Raw genomic sequence first — 8897 nt, 5'->3', positions numbered from 1 at the left:
TTTTAACCAAAGTTTCAACAGCTCCATACAAACATACACCACAATATCCTTTAACATGTTTTTCATGTTTAGGATCAATCATCCCAGAAAGCACGCCATCATAAACATTCATACCCGGCTGTCTATCAAGATACACAGAAAACCGAGGTGCTCACAAACGACTTGATCAAATCACCCATAACCACTTTCACCTTATTATTACTTAAAACATCAACCAACTCAGAAGTTTCATTTGTGTCGAACCCCAATACCAGATTCCTTGCAAAGCTTCCAACAACAACCGATACGAATCCGGTCTTTATTATATATTTATTCTTACAGTTGAAAGTGAATAATTGGTAAATGTAGGTTAAAAAGAAACTAGTTTTACTTTTAAAACTTAATAGATTTATGAAAAATTAAAAATCTAAATATTAAATTTTAAAATTTAACACTTCTTTATCTCTAAAATCAAAATATTAACTATCTGAAATTCTTAAACCCGGATCGTGTCAGAAACTATGGTTCCTATGTGCCATTGTTTAGTGGTGAAGTTTGGATGAAAATGCGCGAGGGTTGGGGGGGGGGGGGGGCTGGGCTTAAGACGTATAGTTATTTAATTGTTTATTTCAACTGTATGTTTAAATAATTACTTTACTTATATGTTATCTTTTTTCCGTTAGGAGCTATGGAATTTTTTAAAACAGTTTCATCTTCTAGTTAAAAACTATCTAATATTGTAGTCTCCACAACACAACCACACCACCTTTCCATAATTCTTTATAATTATCAGAAGAATAATAATAATAATAATGATGTTTTTATTTGATCACACAACCTGCATGTATTAATTTTTTGCACGCAATTGTGTAGCTTATAATTTCACTTTTGGTTTTCGAAATCTGTTATAATTAATTGTAGTAGTTTCTTTGTATAATTGAGCATTAAATTCATGCTTCAAAGAAATTATCATGAAGAACAAGCTTATGCATACTCTTTCTCTTGTTACTACTTTGATCCTTGTGGCTACAGGTTTTTAGTTATATATTTCTTTGTCCTTTCTTTCATTCTTTGTGTGCGATGCTGGGGTCATTCCGTCATTGTGAGAGACATTATTATTGATGCACACGTGTAAATGCATGTGTGCTTTGACCTTGGTTATAGAAAGTGTTAAGCGCACCTCGTAGTTAGAAGCGATGGTCTGAGGTTTAGGCTCTCTAAGGCACGAGTTGCACATTTTATAACCAAGGTTTTGACACACAATGTAGAATCTACGTGTGTACGTAGTAGTTGTTGATTTAAGGCTATGTACTAGCAAAATATTATCTAACACCTTGATCATTTTTTAGCTTTTTAACCGCGATTAACATATTTTGCATATTTTTTAGTTATAGATGTCCATAACGCAACAATAAGTTTTTATAGATGGATAACGAATAGTGATTTTACACTTTTAAACCAAAACTATATATAGGAATATATGCAACTGACAGTAAATTTTATTTTAATATGCATGTTTCACAAATGAAGTTAACGAGATAACAAAACCAGATGAGCAATGGCCATTTTTTTTTTTTTTTTGAATGTTTAAGCTTGCCTCCTACTATTTACAATAAACCGCCATTGCCAGGGATCGAACCCTGGACCTCTCACCCAAGAGCCTAAGCCTTTACCATCCCACCAAAGTGGAGATGGCAAGCAATGGCCATGTTATGAATGCACTGCTTGTGGTAGAAAAGGTTGGTCATGCTGTACTAGAATAGGGCACCCATTTAAAATAATTTGATAGAATAAAGTGTCATTTTCGTTTTTGTGGTTTGGCAAATAATGCGAATTTAGTCTAAAAAGTTTATTTTTGTATATGGATCCCCCACGTTTCCCAGATCCTGCCAATTACATCCAAATCACTTACCCCGTTAAATTTTATCGTTAAGTCAGGGGTAGACATGTATTTTCACTTTTTGTTTATTATAATTCTTATTTCAGTGAACTGTGGTTTTCGTCCCTTGGTTTGTCCAAATCTGCAGTTTTATTCCAGTAGTTTCAAATTTACAATTTTCTTCTCTATGGTTTTAATTCACTTGCAATTAAACCCGAATTCCCTAATCTCGTTAAGTCTAGTCGTTAAACCCACCAGTGTGCCCTTCACGTGAGGGGCAATTTTGTTCCTTCTTTTTTCCCTTTTCCCCAAATACACCTAGCCCCTCACGTGAGGGGGTTGCGAATTAGGACTGAGGTTTATTTGGGAAGAAAAACGACAAAACTGATCGTAACATGAGGGGCAAGCAAATGGGTTAACGACCAGACTTAACGAGATTAGGGAATTCGAGTTTAATTGCAAGTGAAATAAAACCATAGGGAAGAAAAGTGCAAATTTGAAAATATTGGACTAAAACTGCAGATCTGGACAAACCAGAGGGACGAAAACCGCAGCTCACTGAAATAAGTATTATAATAAAGAAATAGTGAAAATACATGTTTACCCCTGACTTAACGATAAAAATCAACGAGGTTATTAATTTGGATGTAATTGGCAGGAACTGTTAAACGTGGAGGGTCCATATACAAAAAATAAACTTTTTGGACTAAATTCACATTATTTACCAAATCACAAGGACGAAAATGACACTTTACTCAATTTGATATATATCTATACTATATATAATACAACACTTAAAGGTAAATTAAAACCCTTGAATTAAGAGATTTAGAAGTAAAGAAGCACATAATACAAGTTTAAACAAGATTAAAAAGGTCATTACAACATCAAAACTCACGTGTTTTTTAATTTGTTTTAAATTAGTTACATTTTCATATATTCCACCTAACTTCCTATATTTTTGGTTTAAATTTTAGTAAGGTGTTAGGTCTTAACCCTAAAGATTCCACCTTGGTCTTGTTGAAATTAGGCCAAGCTGGGTTGAACATGTTTCATTGAGATAACCCAATACGAGAATACCTTTGTTGGACGTAATTCACTTTTGAACACAAGACGGTATTGGTTTGGTCGAGTGGGTCGGCTACGAGTTACGTAATTATGGATAAATTAAAAAAGTTGTATTCAGTGGATGATAGCTAATGAGATTAGTAGATAAACAAACATGATTTATTTATTGTCTAAATACGAGTTCGAGTCTATCTCTAGTTGTATCAGTCATTGTCTACATAACCTAAACAAAATTGTGATTATGGATTATGAATTTGTAATAAGTTTAGAGCTATATTGTTCTCGTTATAGGCCGAGAGTCCAAAGTACTCATCGTGTGTGTTTACGCTATCATTGTTAAATTGTTTGAATCTAGAAAGTATTTTGTGCGTAAAAATTTGATTAGTTAATTTGCACAATATGAGATGCAGGATTATTCTGCAAAAACGAAAATGAAATTGGTATGCGTTTGGAATTATCATTAACTTTATATACATTTGACGGAATTATAATTAGCAGTTTAGTAAAAATCAAATAGACCCCCTTTTGGATATACTATTTACAAATTACAATGAGTCAATGAGAGCCACTTTCAAAGTGACGAGTTGACATTTTGCAAGGCTAGGATGTTATTTTTAAGCCATATGTGATGGTCAACCAGCAAAATATAACCCTAACCCTAACGGTCAATGATAGTAAAAGTGCGCCAGTTACGAGAATCATCTCTCAGTCTCTCACACTCACTTAACATATGTTATGGTTTAGCGAAAGATGAAAGATGAGTGATCTTTTCTTTAATTTTTTTTAATGTATTTTATTAATATTTTGTACACCACTAATAATAAATATTCTAAAATAATTGCTTATCATCCGAAATGTCGTTCCAAGTTCGTGTTAAAATCTCTTACAAGACCAAAAATATTTTTTTAAATAACTCCATTTTTGTTAAAATTTATATAGAAATGTTATAAAAAATTATTAAAGTAAGTAAAACTATGTATTTTGTTTTTTTTAAGCTAATGACTACCAAGTTATCTGAAAAAAATCAAATTGTATGATGAATGAAATTTTGTATTAAAAAAGGAAATGGCCATGTGGAAGCCCTCTCACGTATTTTTATAACAACCATGTCGATAGAAATTGAAAGTGTGAAAATTTAACACTTGAAACTTAGAACGACGTTAAGGTGTAACTAAATGACGAAATGGATCCTCAAGTTATATAACGTGACATATTTAGTAGTTTAATTGTATGACCAACAAATTGAAGTATATACTACATAAATAAGAAAAATCAAATTTAGGTCAAGAATATAAGAATCCTTTATGGCTTTATGTAAGTACAGATATCTAGACAATAACAAAAATCCTTAGGGTATGGTAGTGGGGCCAGGGCCCGCTATAAAGGAGGGCGGGGTGATCGACGGATCCCGGCTCGACACCACGATAGGCCCGGATTTAAAATAATAATAAATTACATATATATATATATATATATATTTTTATGAAAAACAATGTATCTATGATGTTTAAATTTAATTACATAACCACCAGCTTGGTTTAATGGCAAAGGGTATAACTTTCAACTAAAAGGCTGTGGGTTCTAACCTTATTTGAGACATTTTAATCCTATTTTTATAAAAAAAAAAAAAAAAGGTTTTTTACACAACCAAATCATAAGGCCCAAAAAAATAAGGCTTATCTAAAATAAAAATTAACTTGTTTAAACTTAACAAGACACCTCTTTTTATTAATACCCAAAAAAAGTTCTGCCTTCGGCCCAAAATTTTTTAACCGTTCTCGGAGCGGGGCCTCAGTGGGGCGCGGCTGGCCCGGCGTGGCCGACACGCACACAACTACACCATTCTTGTGATCAGGGGCGCGGGCGAGGGGTGACCGGGACCGCGGGGCGGAAACTAGCCGTTTGCTAGTGTGGTTTTAAAAAAATAGCCGTTGGCTATTATTAAAGTAAAAAAAAACGTTTTTCTTTTATTATTACAAACTCACTATAAATAACTACCCTATTTTATAACAATAACACACCATTCTCACTACATTTCTCTCTAATAATTAAAAACCTCTCTGAGTTTCTCAAATTTAAAACCATGTCGGGCTCGGGTTACGGTAATATCAACACACAACCGGAGCCGGCTAAACCCGCAGAACAATCCCACAAAGTTAAGGAGAAGAAAATCGGAGAAGCGGGATTGGTGAAACTTGAGATACAATTTAACGAATTGTCAAGTAACCTCCTCTCGATTGGTGAAGCTCGACATACAAAAAATCGGTTCAAGAGTTTGACATTTCTAGCCAAAGACTTTAGCCACTCACCGCTATCCAACCAAGCGATAATGGAGGAAGAAAAAGATCTTATTTGAAAGAAATTACCGGAAAAAAAGGAGCTATTTTTTTGTATTTTAAGTTTATGTTTTTATTTTTCCTTTTATTTTCCTTTTTATTTATGTTTTAATGAAGTATTTTAATTTATAATTGTGTGCATAACAAAAAAAAAATCAATCTAGCCCTGAATCACCTGGACCACTACACCCTCTGAGGCTTGATCCAGGGTCATGTCATCGCCTAGGTGTCGGATTTTAATTGGATCATTTGGGGCTCAACCAAGCCCCATTACCCTTAGCCTAAAAATAAATATCACACGTGATTCTATTCAATAACTTAAAATGCTTTAACGATATATAAAACATAAACGTTCTGACCATGATCTAACCATCCTATTAAGTTAATACAAATTTATTCTTAATGGCGCCTATAACTATTGTCATTTTAGTTTTAAATTTGTTACGTTATCAACAAAATTAGACTCCTTGAAACATATTAATTTAAATACATACTATTAGAGGTGTACAAAAAATCGGTTTGGGACCGGTTCTATGCAAACTGAACCGAACCATTTCGACAATAAAACCAGTTTCACGCAAATCGGTTCTTAAACCGACTAAATCGCCTTATCTGAGACCGGTTCCCATTATGATCTACCAAACCGGTTTGAGAAAAAACCCGGTTAACACCGATTCTAAACTGAACCGAACCAAGCTGGACCAGGTTGACCTTTCTTGCTCCTAAACATAATATTTAGGGGTGTTCTTCGGGTTCGTTTTTCGGGTTTCGGGTTTTTCGGGTCAGGTTCTTCGGGTTTCAAAGTTTTAAATCTTGACCCGAAACCCAACCCGAATCTCTCATGGGTTTTTCGGGTTCGGGTAATTCGGGTTCGGGTTTTTTCGGGTTGGGTTAATCGGGTTTCGAGTATCCTAGAAAACAAAATAAAAATCAAAAGAATTTAAAAAAAACTATAATGTTAAAATTAAAACAACATATTATTCTTTGCCCGTAAGCAAATAATCAAATAATAAACCAACATAACTTGATAAAACAATCCATAAAAAGAGTAAAACTAACTCGAACCATAATCGTCTTTAATCGGGCGTGATTTGGTTGTTCGATTACGGTTGCTATTAGTAACAAACGGAAAACATAAATTTACAATAAACAATTGATCTATAATAGTTGTAATGACAACAATCGATTAGGACCAGATTCTGATAACGTTAATTGCTAATACTAAGCATATTATACCTAAAAATATATTTAATTTCAAAGTTAAAAGTTTATTCGGGTTATTCGGGTTGACCCGAAACTTATAAATCAAACCCGAGAACCAACCCGAATTACTTCGGTTCGGGTTTGGGTTAGTCTTTTCTCGGGTTCGGGTTTTTCGGGTCGGGTTAGTTCGGGTTCAGGTACGTATTTTCTCGGGTTGGGTTTCGGGTTTCGGGTAAGAGTGACAGCCCTCATAATATTAAACCGGTTCGGTTTGGGTCAAACTGGTTTTGTCTGGCTTTGACCAAACCGGTCGGTTTATAAACCGGTTCGGTTTAGGAAAAAACCGGCATTATACGCCTCTACATAGGGGTGAGCAACTTAACCGCTATAACCGTTAAACCGAACCATAACCGATATAACCGAACCGATTTTAACCGATACTCGGTATAACTGGCGGGTCGGTTTAATGATTTTTAAAAACCGTCAAATGCGGGTCGGTTTTGGTTAAAGATAAGTCCAAAACCGCCATAACCGAACCGACCCATTTATTTAACCAAGAGTATGTTTGGATTAACTTCCACCAAACATGTTGTTGGGTTATACATTTTGATGTTTTTGGTTCAACGTTTGTCATCAAATTAAGTTGAATTTCATTGTTGAATTTTATAATGTCATTCTTTTTTTAAATATTTGGTATTAGTATTATAGATTATATACTTTGTTAGATTATATCATGACGTTTTTGTAATAATTGGAACCAAACTTTTATGTCCAATTACATTGTTTTGGTTACGGTTAACCGACGTATAACCGCCTCACGATAACATACAAAACCGATTAACCAAAACCGCCCTAACGGGTCGGTTATGGTTATGATTATGATTATCCATTAACCGACATATCAGTTATGGATTTGGCTCAAATCCGTTCCAAACCGACCCATGCACATCCCTACCTCTAGATACTATGCTCAAATCAAATCCTTATTCACCATCTCTATATTTCATTATTTTGGGCTTTCAGCCCAAACCAAACCCAAAATTAATATTTCGTAGTTTATTTGCTTTGACCTATTTTTGAGTCATGACTACAAGTGTAAAAAAGAACCGGTTTGGGAACCGGAGTCCATAAGGGCATCTTCAATGGGATATTGTCTATTCATATTGAATCCTAGTTGGAGGAGAGAGAGAGTCTAGATGGAGGAGAAAGTGGCCATGTGGAAGAGAGATGGAAGGAAGTGTATTGAAATTGGGGAAGTGAGAGGGAATGAGGGGTTAGAGCATTCACATCAGGTCCTTCAAAAACTTTGTGAGAGGAATCTCTAAAAATTTTTAGAGAATGGTAAATGGTTGTGAGTAGAGGAGAGAGCAAATTTAAAGAGATGTATAAATTTTGAGTAAATTTGGAGAACCACTGTTCATCCTCTATTTATTTTTTAATATATTTGAAAGTGGTTGTGAGTGGAGGAGAGAGAAATGATAATGATAAAGATGTAAAAAAATATTATTTAATTATATATGAGAGAAAAATGTAGTATTTTTAGTGTAATTATAGAGATAGAGATAGAGAAGATGATGTGAATGCTCTTAAGTGAGGTTAGTGGGTGACTATGAGAGAGAAGAAGGGTTTTTATTTCAAACATCTCCATACCATTGGAGATGCTCTAACTAGAACCAAATAGGAACCGGAATAGGTTTCTAATTCAGAGCCGGAATCGATTAGAAACCGGTTTGACAATAACCGAAACTGGTGCCAACTCAAATCGTAGGATTGAAACCGGGTTATAGATCTCTCCGATGAAACCTGCTAAAACTGAACCAAACCATCCGAAAATGATAGAAATCGTCAATAACATAGAATCTCATACTATTAATCCCAAACCATAGTTGGTTTACTCAAGCACATTACAACAATGAAGGAATATAAAACTAGAACGAACAACGGAATCCAAATCGTTAACGCAACAATCTCACAAAGAAATAAATAAAAATACATCCCGAAACCCCAAGAACAAAACAAGTATATAGAAATCAACATGTATAATATTAGATAATATTATAGAATAATGAAAACCTCGTAATATTAGAGAATATTATAGTGCTACTATAATTAAGAGATTGTATTTGATTTTGTTTTCGTGTATTTATCTCTTATAACTCTATATATAGTTGATCAATAATACATTACACCTTACGGGGTTTTCATTATTCTGTAATATTCTCTAATATATAATTGTTCAATGTTGATCCACCCCACTTAAATTATTCTATTATGATTTATGAACCTATTATAAAATTTGTCTATGTGTAGACTTTGACTTGGTTCCAACTTCCAATAGCTGTCTAGATCTATTAATCTATCCTATGTTTTGTTTATTCCTAGTATGAACTATGGATCAAAATCTAACTAACATAAATGTACCATAACATAAC

This window comes from Bidens hawaiensis, unplaced genomic scaffold (genome assembly GCF_021521415.1).
Source record: "Bidens hawaiensis isolate Kalapana, Puna unplaced genomic scaffold, B.hawaiensis_p1.1 tig00055194_1, whole genome shotgun sequence".
NCBI lineage: Eukaryota > Viridiplantae > Streptophyta > Magnoliopsida > Asterales > Asteraceae > Bidens > Bidens hawaiensis.
The sequence above is the reverse complement of the archived record's forward strand: the minus strand, read 5'-3'. Positions refer to the sequence as shown.